The sequence below is a fragment of the Electrophorus electricus genome, chromosome 20 (assembly GCF_013358815.1).
Source record: "Electrophorus electricus isolate fEleEle1 chromosome 20, fEleEle1.pri, whole genome shotgun sequence".
NCBI classification, from domain to species: domain Eukaryota; kingdom Metazoa; phylum Chordata; class Actinopteri; order Gymnotiformes; family Gymnotidae; genus Electrophorus; species Electrophorus electricus.
The window spans coordinates 6,135,838-6,148,337 of NC_049554.1; the positions used below are offsets into that span (position 1 = coordinate 6,135,838).

Consider the following 12,500-nt stretch of genomic DNA (forward strand, 5'->3'; position numbering starts at 1 on the left):
GCACATTTTTATTTTCAGACATTTTTATTTTCAGAAGTTCACATAAGTATGTGTGTGCTGCAGGTTTTCAGCAGAACGTCTTAGATTAAGTCGTATTGTCAGAGAAATGGCAACACAATTAAGGGTTAGAGGTCAAACAGTACAAATTAAAGCACAGAGGAGTTTGCTCAGCGTTAAATCCAAGCCAAACGAAGTTTGTGTGGCGGGAGAGCATGAAACCCTCCAAACACTTCATCAAAATGGAGCAATCGTATCCAAACCACAGTCAGATATCCAAACCACAGTCAGGCAAAACAGCATGACCACACCAGAGGGACTCCCGTCAGCTACGGCGAACACAATGCTACGTAGCATTGTCGCATGAGCGGCAGCTGTGTCTAGATCGCTTCTCAGGAAGTAAATAAATGAAAACGCTCGGAAGACACAAACATTTCACAGTAGGCGAATGTAAAAAGTCCTGTTTGCTGAAGAATCTCACAAGTTTGAGGTTTATGGCAGGGACAGATGGTTTATATAAAGAGAACAGGAGAAAGATTTATATCACTAAATACCAGTAGAGGGGTGGGAAAGTTTGGGGGGTAAGGGGGCAGTGTTTGCCTTCTGGTGTGCTGGCACCTACACAGACTCAACTGTACCCTGACAAAGGAGAAAACCCACTCCATTCTTCAGAGACATGCTATACCTGCTGGGTTGGATCTTTCAGTCAGGTTTGGACACACACACACACACACACACACCCTTAACCTTACGCACTAATCAGTCTTAATGATGGACCCGCCCCATTGCAGTGTGTTCCTCCATGCCTTCTCAACCTGCCCTATCAGTCCTTCAGCACGGGGTTGGTCCACAATCCCTGCCTCCGAGTCCCGCCCCCAAGTCCCGCCTGTGAGGCCCTCCCCCAACCAGGACAAAAGCAACACACTTACATCCTTCTGTTGGGAAACTCGATGCGAGGGCTGTTATGTTGCTTCTCGTACCAGCCCCAGAAAACCACGCTCTACACATGTTCAGCAAACTCTCTGTGCCAGCGGCCTCACAGCTAACCCTGGAGAACATGCCCTGTACATCCGTAGCTCCGGACTGGCTTGTAATAAGATCCTGAAAGCGGATCCCAGCTGTGAATGTGGCTCCATCTCTACCAGATTAACGTCGTTAATGTGGCCTTCGTGAAAAGGACTCTAACGTGAACATCTCAGACTCTCCTACAGCGCCCTGCAAAATGCTCTCGAAGTGTGTTGATTAACTTAAGTGGCATGATGTTTGGCTCCTCTGCAGGTTGGCGATGAAGAGGGGTGAGGAAGAGTTCTACAGGCCTGAGGAAGGGTATGGTGCTCGTATACAATGTGTGTGTATGTGTCAATGCAGGAAGCTGGGAAACAGATGTCACAATTACACATGGCCACCTACACACACGCTGACTGACCAAAATGCACACGTACAGAACACCTACAGAAACAAACACACACACACACACACACACACACACACACACACACACACACACACACACACACACACACACATGGCACAGGACAAGCAGGGTTTTGGGACACGCACTGCGGCAGAGAGGACCCCCCCATGACATAATGGGGAGAAAAGACACAGGAAGGATAAAAAAGCTGAAATAAGAATGGATGAGTCCGGAAGAGTGGCAGGGAGATAAAGGGTGAAGCAGAAGGGATGAGGAGTCATAGAAAAGGGGGGAGAGAGAGAGAGAGAGAGAGAGAGAGAGAGAAGTTTGGCCCACAGGGTCTTCCTGATACCATTGTGAGAGGAAAAGATAAGGAAGATGGAGAAAAGAGGAGGTGGAAGAGAGACCGAGAGGAGAGACCGAGGTGAGGAGAGGAGAGAGTAGGAGAGACTTGAGAGGAGACAGAGCAGATAGACAGACAGACAGACCTTTACTGATCCTGAGGGAAACTGTGGTGTTAACAGTAGCAGAAACACAGAAACATATATTACACATCTAACAGAGAGATAGAAGGAGCAGAACAAGAGCTCGGCTTGGAGAGAGAGGAGGGGCTTGGCGAGAGAGAGGAGGGGCTTGGAGAGAGAGGGAGGGGCTTGGATAAGCAGGGTAAAGCTTGGAGAGGCAGGGGGAGGCTTGGACAGGCAGGAAGAATCAGAGAGAGGCTTGGAGAGGCTTGGAGTGGCAGGGAGAGGCTTGGAGAGACTTGGCGTGGCAGGGTCTAAGGCTTGGAGAGGCAGGGAGAATCAGGGAGAGACTTGGAAAAGCAGGGAGAATCAGGGAGAGACTTGGAGTGGCAGAAGGCCAGTCTGTTTCCAGGCCTTCTTACTAATGCCAGTGCCCATGGAATTGTCCCTCTCACACAATTATAAAACATCAAGCTGCTCCAGACATCGGGACTGCCACAGACAGACCTTCGATTAGCCAGCCGCCTTTCCTGAGCCCTACAAAAACTCACTTTATCTTCACTCGACAGACGCCCAGCCTCCAGCCGGCCAGCCTACATTTACAGCAGCACAGGAGGTGGACAGGGCACGGCGTTCAGGGTGGGCCGCGGGCAGAAGGAGACAGAAAACAGGGAAAAGGGTCGTCTTGACCTGCAGGGACAGTGATGCTATCACGGACATGCATCGTTTGTCGCTTGTTGTCCTGTACTCTTTTTGGAAAAAATCAGTTTAGGAGTTTGGCAACCCCAACTCTCACTGGGTCCAGGCGATTCAAACAAATCACATTCAGAAGTCCTGTTTCATTAATGGCTATGCATAAAATGCCCACCATAAAGGCTAACTGCCCACCCCGAGGGGCTGCTATTGTGCCCAGTGATCACTTTGGGACTCTTATACGCTATAAACCACAATGAAAAAAACAAACAAACAAAAATGCAGACACTTGGGATGCACTTAACCTCTGATAACCACGATTAGGAAAATGAAAGGCAGAACGGATCCAGGAGAATCCCGAGACACAACCTGGGGAAGACCCCTGGTCTATGTTTCATTTACATATTCAACCACACCTATAGTCTACGGTTCATTTCCATATAAGACCACGCCTCAATTCTAAGGTTAATTTACATATTTGACCACACTTCAGGACTACGGTTCATTTACATATTTTACCATACTTCAGTTCTAAGGTTCATTTACATACATATTTGACCACACCTCATGTCTATGGTTCATTTACATATTTGCCCACACCTCAGGTTTAAGGTTTATTTACATATTTGACCACATCCCAGTTTGGAAGGCAGCGTGGGTACCCAGTACACTACACCGATTCATTCAGATCTCCACTGACACTGCTAACTGCATAGCCAGTCCATCCAGGTGTGCTACTAAATGAAGAAACACCTGAGAGCTCCCAGAGTTCCTCTCACATCACTGCACTTCAGCTTCAGCCCAGCGATGAGTGAGTTGAGCGGTAGGCGCCCTGCGGAGGGGCGGGATGTTAATCCCTGTGTTGTCCCAGGCTCTGTGTGGTTACCTCGTCATTACCATTACTGCTGCAGCGTGGGCAGGCTTACGGAACAAGGCTTGTTTGCTAAACGCGTCCTGCGCTTGACACAGAATCTGGGTTCATCTCCCACATGGCCTTGGCTCTTGGTTCTGCTCTCTGACTCCAAGACAAGGCGGCTTGGCAAGTGTGACGTGTCCTTCGGGATCTGAGCACAGCTGTGCACAGAGCAGTTTACATGTTACAGTAGGAATCACTGAGATGGAATTTTAGGTGTAAACAGTGTGCTTGTTGTTGCATGTATATCATGTGTTTGTCTTCTGAAAGGTAGCATGGATTAGCACCCATGACTTTATGTGTGTGTTCCGTATGCATGCTTCTACATGTCGTGTATGTGTGTGTGTGTGTGTGTGTGGGTCAGGTGGATCGTGATCCTCTCTCCGGGCTGAGAGGAAGGCGTGAGGATTGGCAACTGGTGGCAAACGAGAATCCTCTACACACCACCACCAAACGCTGCCGGTGGCCCTGAACTCATTCACACCCTGCACCCCGTCTGCCAGGAGGCCGGCACCTCCTCACTGTCGTCCTCTGTGTCTCCCACTCGGTAAACAAGGGTTTTACAAACTGACAGAAACTCAGATTTGAGAGGCAGACGCCCCTGTGTCTCTCATCACACTCTGTAACTCTCCAGCCTTACAGCATACGGAGCCTGCAGCTTTTTGCAGATTTCTCGTCTTTAATGTATAGGTATGTTGGCAACAGCAACATAATTCAGGTGCAAAAAGTTCCCCCTGAAATCTCACGTTAGGCTCTCTCCACCTCACCTCATGTAGTTTTTTTTTTTCTTTTTTTCTGCTGATATGACAAGCATAGCAACAAACCTCTCAGTTTAAAGAAAGACTATTCTATCCTACCGTGAGGCGTGTTGAAGCAAGCTAGGCATGACCGGGACAGAGTGAGATGGCGTCTGGACACGACCAGCGCGGCCAGTTCACCCGTGGTGATTACGATCGAAGAAACCAGTGCCTGCTTGCTTTCTTCTTACTCTGCTCGCATCTATGCACGGGTCAAAGGTCGTGCATCAGCTCCATGCCAGTGTACCTGATTCAGCTCATTAAACTTTGCCGGAGAAGTCTTACTTGATCAGGTCAGAGTCGTTTTTTGTGCTGAGACAGAATTTGAACACCCACCATGGCCCTCGGCTATTCTGGGTTAGTTTAACAGCCAATTAAAAGCACAAAAAGAGGTAATGATATTCTATAGGGTTGTGCAGTCAAAAAGGGGGATTCAATAACTCCTAACGCAGAGCTGCAACACATGTCAGTATTACTATTATTTTTAACACGGGATCAAGAACAACTTTGAAACAAAACAAATTTTGAAATTTTGCCAGAAGGAACAGGAAGTCGTATCACTACTGATCTTCTCCCCTCAATCATTAGACTTGAGCTCCTGTGTGAAGAGTTTGTCTGCTCAGTTACAAACAAACAAATAAACAACAACAACAGATACCAAGAATGAAAAATGACTCCTAAAATTATGAAGATTTTGAATGCCATACATTTCAACAGACACCACAGCATATACCTTGATTATATCACACTGTCATAAGAGCAAAACTTTGATTATCGCAGAATTTATGCAAAAGCAATTCAAGAATCAGTTAATTAAGTCACTTTTGTTCTGTGTTGGGAAACATGAAACAGCTTGAGTGATCTTTCCCTGCCACTGCACTCCAGGATCCGAGTGCTCCACGGACAAGATACAGGTACAGTTCGATTCTGCAAAGGTTTCCAGCGCCAACAAGGTAATGAATGCCACTCAAAAGAGAATTCACTAGAACCTCCCTATGGGAGAAGAAAGGAGACAATCTAAACACGTAAGAAACCTCAACTTTATTCAAATACCTCATAAATTCGTAACAGAGAAGTGCTGTGTCCTCTCCAGGGTGACTACTCCCTCGACTCTGTGACTACGTCGCAAAACTGGGGAAAATAATTGCTTCTCAAAATAACAACTTAAATACTTCAACAAGCAAGTGTCCATTGAACTGACGCAAACACACACCACCCACATCAGTGACATTTATTTACGAGAAATACTCTGTAGGTGTTCCGTTAGAGGCCTAGCCCATCTGTTGTGTCGCTCCGCGTGCGTTAGCCGTCCTCATCAGCTCTGAGTGGAATGTTGCTGAAATCAGGAGCATGCGTGGGTCTCGTGCACTCAGACTCATGAGATGCTCACTACTACTGTTACTACGCTCAGCGAGAAATACGTGCACGAAGCAACCGGATCACGCACGGGGAGTTGGCGTAGCTGGCAATAAGCACAAGGTCTTCTGCAGTGGAGTAGGTTTCTGTGGAGGAGCTTGAAGCCAGAATGTGTGCGTGTGTGTGTGTGTGTGAGTGAGTGTGCTAAAATTATTGCTGAGTCATGCTCTGAGCCAGGCTGCTCTATCTAAAATGCTGAAAGGGATGTGCTCTTCAGTCTTCATATAATCTAAGCCTATTGAACAGGAATAGCGCTGGCGTTAGGGAAAAAAGATAACACAACACACACACACACACACACACACACACAACGCACACACACAGCCTTGTGAACTGATGGATTAATACCACAGTATACCCACAAGCATACTTATAGGCTGCGTTTCTGCTCCGAAATGATTGGGAATTCACATGAGGACTATTATGGTATTGCCTCAGCAGGCCCTGACAGAGCTGTTATAAGTGTAGTCTATGGCACCAATTGCGCTTAAAACACCGGGTGAAATGAAAGCTGTTCTTTGACTCAACCCAGACTACGGATCAATCTAAAGGAATAACAGACATTCACTGAACCGCTATACAATTTAAAAAGACAAACAAGTTATCAGCCCTCCCTCACTGACAGCAAGAACATGTTGTTGGCCCGTAAAAGTAATCACAGCTCAAAGGAAAACCAGCAAAGCACTGTGCACCCAGTACTGCACCAGTACTGCACCAGTACTGCACCCAGTATTGCCAGCTGGGTTCAGAGAGTAACTACACACAGACTACACAATGTTCAGAGTTATAGTGTAACTCCTACTCACAGACTACACAATGTTCAGGGTTATAGTGTAACTCCTACTCACAGACTACACAACGATCACGGTTATAGTGTAACTCCTACACACAGACTACACAACATTCACGGTTATAGAGTAACTCCTACACACAGACTACACAAGGTTCAGGGTTGAAGTGTTACTCCTACACACAGACTACACAACGTTCAGGGTTATAGTTTAACTCCTACACACAGACTACACAAGTTTCAGGGTTATAGTGCAACTCCTACACACAGACTACACAACGTTCAGGGTTATAGTTTAACTCCTACACACAGACTACAAAAGGTTCAGGGTTATAGTGTAACTCCTACACACAGACTACACAACGTTCAGGGTTATAGTGTAACTCCTACACACAGACTACAAAAGGTTAAGGGTTAAAGTGTAACTCCTATACACAGACTACACAATGTTCAGGGTTATAATGTAACTCCTACACACAGACTACACAACGTTCAAGGTTGGAAAGTTGGTTGTCCATTTTGTTAATCATTTATTTAAATATGTGAAACCAAATTTGTATGCCGAATATTAACTTACTGCCTGTAGCCTATTGTCTATTTTTAAAGTACATGTTTAATGTCAAAGTTCATTAGCCTGCATGTATTTTAACAGACCTAATCATAAACATGATACTGTAGGTATGCAGAAGTCTGTTGGACTGGACTGTGGTGGAACAACACTCATGATTGGTAGACTGTTGTGGAACGACACTCGTGATTGGTGGAGGAGGAAGGTATGAAGCCATGTCCACTGAGCCGAAACTTCAAAACCAGCCTGCCGCGAGCACATGTTGCCATGGTAACTGAGCAGCGCTCAAGATCGGCTTCCTTCATATGAATGAAACAGATGAAAATGAATCAGATTTGTTGAAATAAGTCGGGGTTATTGAGTAAGTTTGTTTTGAGGAATACCCTTCTATGCAGATAAACATTACACAGAGGGCTAGGTGCCATAGATGAGATAAACACATAAATAAACGTAGTAACTGTGTATTACGTGTATTTTGTATATCTCACTTCTCATTTAATTGTGCATTAGTCAAAAGGTCTCACACTCGGTATGTCTGCAAGTCCAGAGTACTTTCGGTTCCGTCTCTGACAGCAGATTGCACACAAGTCTTTCATGACAGTTTGGCTGAGCTGTGTGTTCTCACCAATGAGATGCACACACAGGTAATGTTATATATCTTCTACAGAAAAGACAGTAATGGTCCAAGATCCCGAGACGTCAGTGGATTTTTTATTCTGATCCAGCATCAGTTTTACCACTTGACCCAGTAATCTTAGCCATTACAGTAAAAATGACAAATCTGAGCTCAGGTCAGCAAGAACACATGACAAGCAGACTTGAACATTTTGCTAGAGTGTTGTCACACCGATGGCAGGTGCCGAGCACCTTCCTCAACTGTTCAGATGCAGAAACCATCAGCTAGTGTCCAAACTCATAAACCAGTGGGTCGTAACCAAGGTTTCTGACCACTGAGACACCGTAACCTCAACCACAGCTCCCAGACCATTATACTGGGAACAGTGGCTGGGGTGTGTATTGGCTAAGCCTTAATCAACGCAGTGTGTGACAACCGCCCCCTTGCAGCCATTATGTGGCGACATACCACCGTAAAACCCAGGAATCATAACGTGCTGGAGAAATTAGTGGTGAGCTTTCAGTCAAACAACTCTTAATTACAACACAGCAGGCATTAAAAAGAAAATCAAATGCTTATTTTGCATTTGTATAACTGACTGATTTATTTAGACACCAGAGGAAAGGTATGGTACAGTTTTCAAACTTATGGCCTCTCTCTTTCCAACCAGTTAGTTAGTTAGAAACTCCTTCCTCCTTAACTGGTACATTTTTCAATATTCATTTTAATTGGCTCAATTATTCTGTGAGGCACCGTTTACGAGTGTTTAAATAAATCTAACAATAAGTGAAATCCGGGGAAGCTCACAGCGGACGCCGTCGCTGTTCCAAGAAAAGGAAGAGATGCGTTTTTATTCCCGTTCTTATCCGCGGCTGGGAACAGTAGATAGCCTTCCAGCCAGACCTTATTATTCCGATATGTCAAGGGGGTTGGTGTTTACCAGAAACTCTAACCTCTAACAAACAAAACAAACAACCAAAAATATTTTGTGGACAAGAAGAGAAATGATGACTGTCCTGGGATCAGATGTGATTTAATTTTCTTCTTTCTTCATTTATCAGCGTTACCAAATGCAGGCCTGGAAACAGCACACCCTGAGAAATGCAGTGGCACTGCAGCAGAGAACCTGGTGAAGGTTCTCATCACATTTTAAACAAAAGAAACACTTTAAAGTTGTAACTTTCAGAAGAGTCACTCCACTTACTTTGAAGTGGAAGAAGAGGCTTGATGTGTGCAAGGAGAAGGCTGAGGTGACATCACCGTGCTGATGTCACAAAAGGTGATGCCACTGTGCTGATGTCACAAAAGGTGATGCCACTGTGCTGATGTCACAAAAGGTGATGCCACCGTGCTGATGTCACAAAAGGTGATGCCACTGTGCTGATGTCACAAAAGGTGATGCCACCACAGGGTATGAGCAATCTTTGGCCTTTTTAAAATGTGTTTATGCTAGCATTGTTTGTAAACAGCACAGCCGAAAGCTAACATTTTCTGGCTTGCTTGTATGTGTGCTCCTAAGCAACTGGGTAAGTTGCTTTGCTTTTCCAACGCCCGTGAAACGAAACATTTTGCACACAATGACCCTCAGTGTGTACAGAACAGCTGCTGAACCTCCCAATGTCCGATGCCTGCGTGGCATGGTTTTTAGAAGGCCTTTCTGAGTTAAAGAGAGGTAAGGAGCTCCAGTTCAGATCAGCACACACCGTCAAAGCGGACAGGGACCACCTGTCCCAAGGCATGTATGAGTTACATTGGCGGGCATTAGACCGCACGCCCTGATTAAAATACCAGTGAGGTGGGCTGAGCACAGCTCTGCACGAAGCTGCTCCCTACAAACTCCAACGCAGTCAAACGATGGCTTTTAGGACATAAAGAATCACGAGGGAGTGCTCTGCACACACCGTTCCCTGCTGAACCGTGAATAATTCCCCCCATATTTCACACAGCCCTGAAACAAACCCAGCTTGTGCCGAGAAATCTAGGCTAACTCCATAACGGAAAGTTATGGGCTAAGTTACACTAAGAGGTGGAGGTTATTGTAAATATAAATAAGGCTTTCTGTTTGAGAGTACATGACTCACAGATTATATGGAATATTTTACAGGCTCTTTGTTTTGGACCTCAGTTCTCCACCGTCTGGTCTGAAACTCGACATCTCGAATTTGCGTCACGTACAGCATGCATAATACATTCAGGGCTGTATCTGCCATGATATTTGGCCATTTCAAATTCGGTTGGTAGTGGATATGTGTTGTCTTCTCGCCCTGAACTGGTCATAGCAGACATGTGCAAGGTTTGTGGAGACCTGTGTTTTTCACCGAGCTACAGCTTGGCAACCCTGAGCCTAATCTTATCGATGACTGGAACCGTAACCTCAACCTCAGCAGCCCAAAAGAACAGATTTACTTAAAAAAACAATGCTTTGTTCGTCTTGTGGGAACCTGGAAAATATTATCATTCCTAACATAAATATCTATGCAGGGAAAACCTGACATGGAATAAAATTACCCACAATCTCTCTCTTTCTTTCTCTCTCTCTCTGTCACACACACACACACACACACACACACACACACACACACACACACACACACACATGAGGTGAGCACTCTCTCACTCACCGTCAGGAGGCCTCACTCCTGCTCACCCTCCAGTGCTGCTTGGGTGAGGTAGGGGGGTCCGTCTCCTCACCCTCCGACAAGCCACTGGCACGTGCTGCAGCAGGGGGCGCCCGGGCGGCCCCATGCACGCCCGCACGCACATCCGTCAGCTCGCGCACCCACGACGCAGCGGCTGCGAGCGCCCAAGGCTAGCACTGAGAAGAAGCACTAGGCTCATCGAGGCGGTCCCGCGCCCAGTCCCGCGCCCAGTCCCGCGCCCGGCCCGAGTCAAAGCCAGAGAGGCAGAGCAACAAAAACAGAGACACTGGATTGGGTGAGGAGAAATGTCAGCTCAGAGCTAAATATAATCCTCCCCTGCCTCGGAGACCACTGCAGGGACCTTCAGCAGGCCTTCGATGGTATCAAAAGAGCAGATCTGAGGTTTCAGTGAAATCCAAATTTCAAATCTGTTTTAGGGCTTTATCTGGTCTACACTCAACGTAAGCAGAGGGATGTTTTTACTCCTACTGAGAACAGACATGCACTGATACAGCAGTGGGGCATGAGAGGGTTTGGTCTCGTCCAGAATCTCCCGAGTCTTCCACACAGGACAGATAAGATCCGTACAGCGCAGACACCCTTGTGGGCTAACACCAGCCAAGCAACACCAGATATTCACAGGTGCTCACATGGAAAACACAGTCAAGGAAACACACGACTATTATAGTTTACATCCACATGCCCTACCTCCACAGAACATTCTTAACTGCAGAGCATGCAAACACACACACACACACACACACACACACACCCACACACACACACACACACACACACACACACACACACACACGCACACACATATAGCCTATAGCAAACTAGAAGGTTATTTTAGCTTTGAGAACAGGAATGTATTTCAGACAGACCCAGCGACCTAGACACAGTTGAGTCTACACAGACCTGGTTTGTTTACTTTATTTATGTACACACACACACACACACACACACACACGCACACGCACGCACACACATACACACACACACACACACGCACACACACGTGTGTGTGTGTCATACTATCCCCTCATACCACCACAGAATAACAACACATCCACAGGAGTTCTGCAGATTCTCTTCACACGTTTTAAAAAACCATGCAGGTACCATCTGGCCAGACTCTAACCTGATAAAGCACCCGAGAGCAAACAGCACACAGGCAGCAGAAATAACAGGACGAGTGGCGCTTTAGTTGGGGTTAGATCTGGACCGTTAGAAGGTTGGACTGAACCACGTGACCCCATATAACCCCAATGAAGTGGCATGTAGTTTTTAACCGAGGTAATTGGAGTGGGCGGTTTGCTGTGATTCCTACACCAACGTTTAGCAACATGAAGTTAAAAAAAGTGATTAGACAAATTTAAAAGCCTCAAGTTATTGGAATTATATTTATTCAAACTTCAACCCCAGCCGTGTAATTTAAATGGGCAATGGGACGGCGACACGGTCCCCTCGTGAGGTAACGGCGTGCAGTGTGTCCCACGAACAGGCTCCTCGGTTCACGAGGTCTGGCTCTGAGATCAGTCGGGCAGCCCCTCCTTTGGATTGCGTCCTCGTGGTCATAGTTGTTGTCGGTTCTTTCTCTTTGACCAGGCTGTTTGGTCATTTAAATGGACGACTCGTAGTCTCACTTTGTTCAGCCTCTCTGTCGCTGAAGCACTTTAATTTCTGAGCACGCTCAGTGACCCACGGCATTCCAGAGGTCACTGACACCAAGGTCGCTCCAGCTCCAGTTCTCAGTTCCTGGCTAACTTCCACCTCAGAGTTCTCCTGACCCAAGCTACCTGTGTGTGGCATGACACTGCATCCCTGTCTCCTCCTGTTCACAGCAGCCTCACTGCAGCTGCTAAGTTCTGCAGCTACGTTTCTCTCCCGCGGCAATCTTTGGGAGAGGTTTTGTAAAAGCATGTGTCTCACGCATCCTCCTTCCTCCTGGCGAGTCATGTACGTTGCTGTAGTGCACGGAAGAACGCTTCCTTTTCCATATTTAATAACGTCTGTGATGTTTTTCCAGCCTTTGTGTCTGTTTTCCTTTGCTGCACGCTACACTGCAGATAAGCAGAACATGCTCCCATTCTCATGTCCTCTTGGGTCTGTTTTCTCTCCTTCGCACACACACACACACACACACACACACACACACACACACACACACACACACACACACACAAATCG

General features: G+C 46.5%; 1 protein-coding gene across 8 annotated transcripts in view; it reads right to left on the reverse strand.

Annotated features, from left to right (window-relative positions):
* Positions 1-12,500, reverse strand: part of LOC113580750 (chemokine-like protein TAFA-1) — a 140,518-nt gene that overhangs the window by 25,647 nt on the left and 102,371 nt on the right. The window lies entirely within an intron of this gene.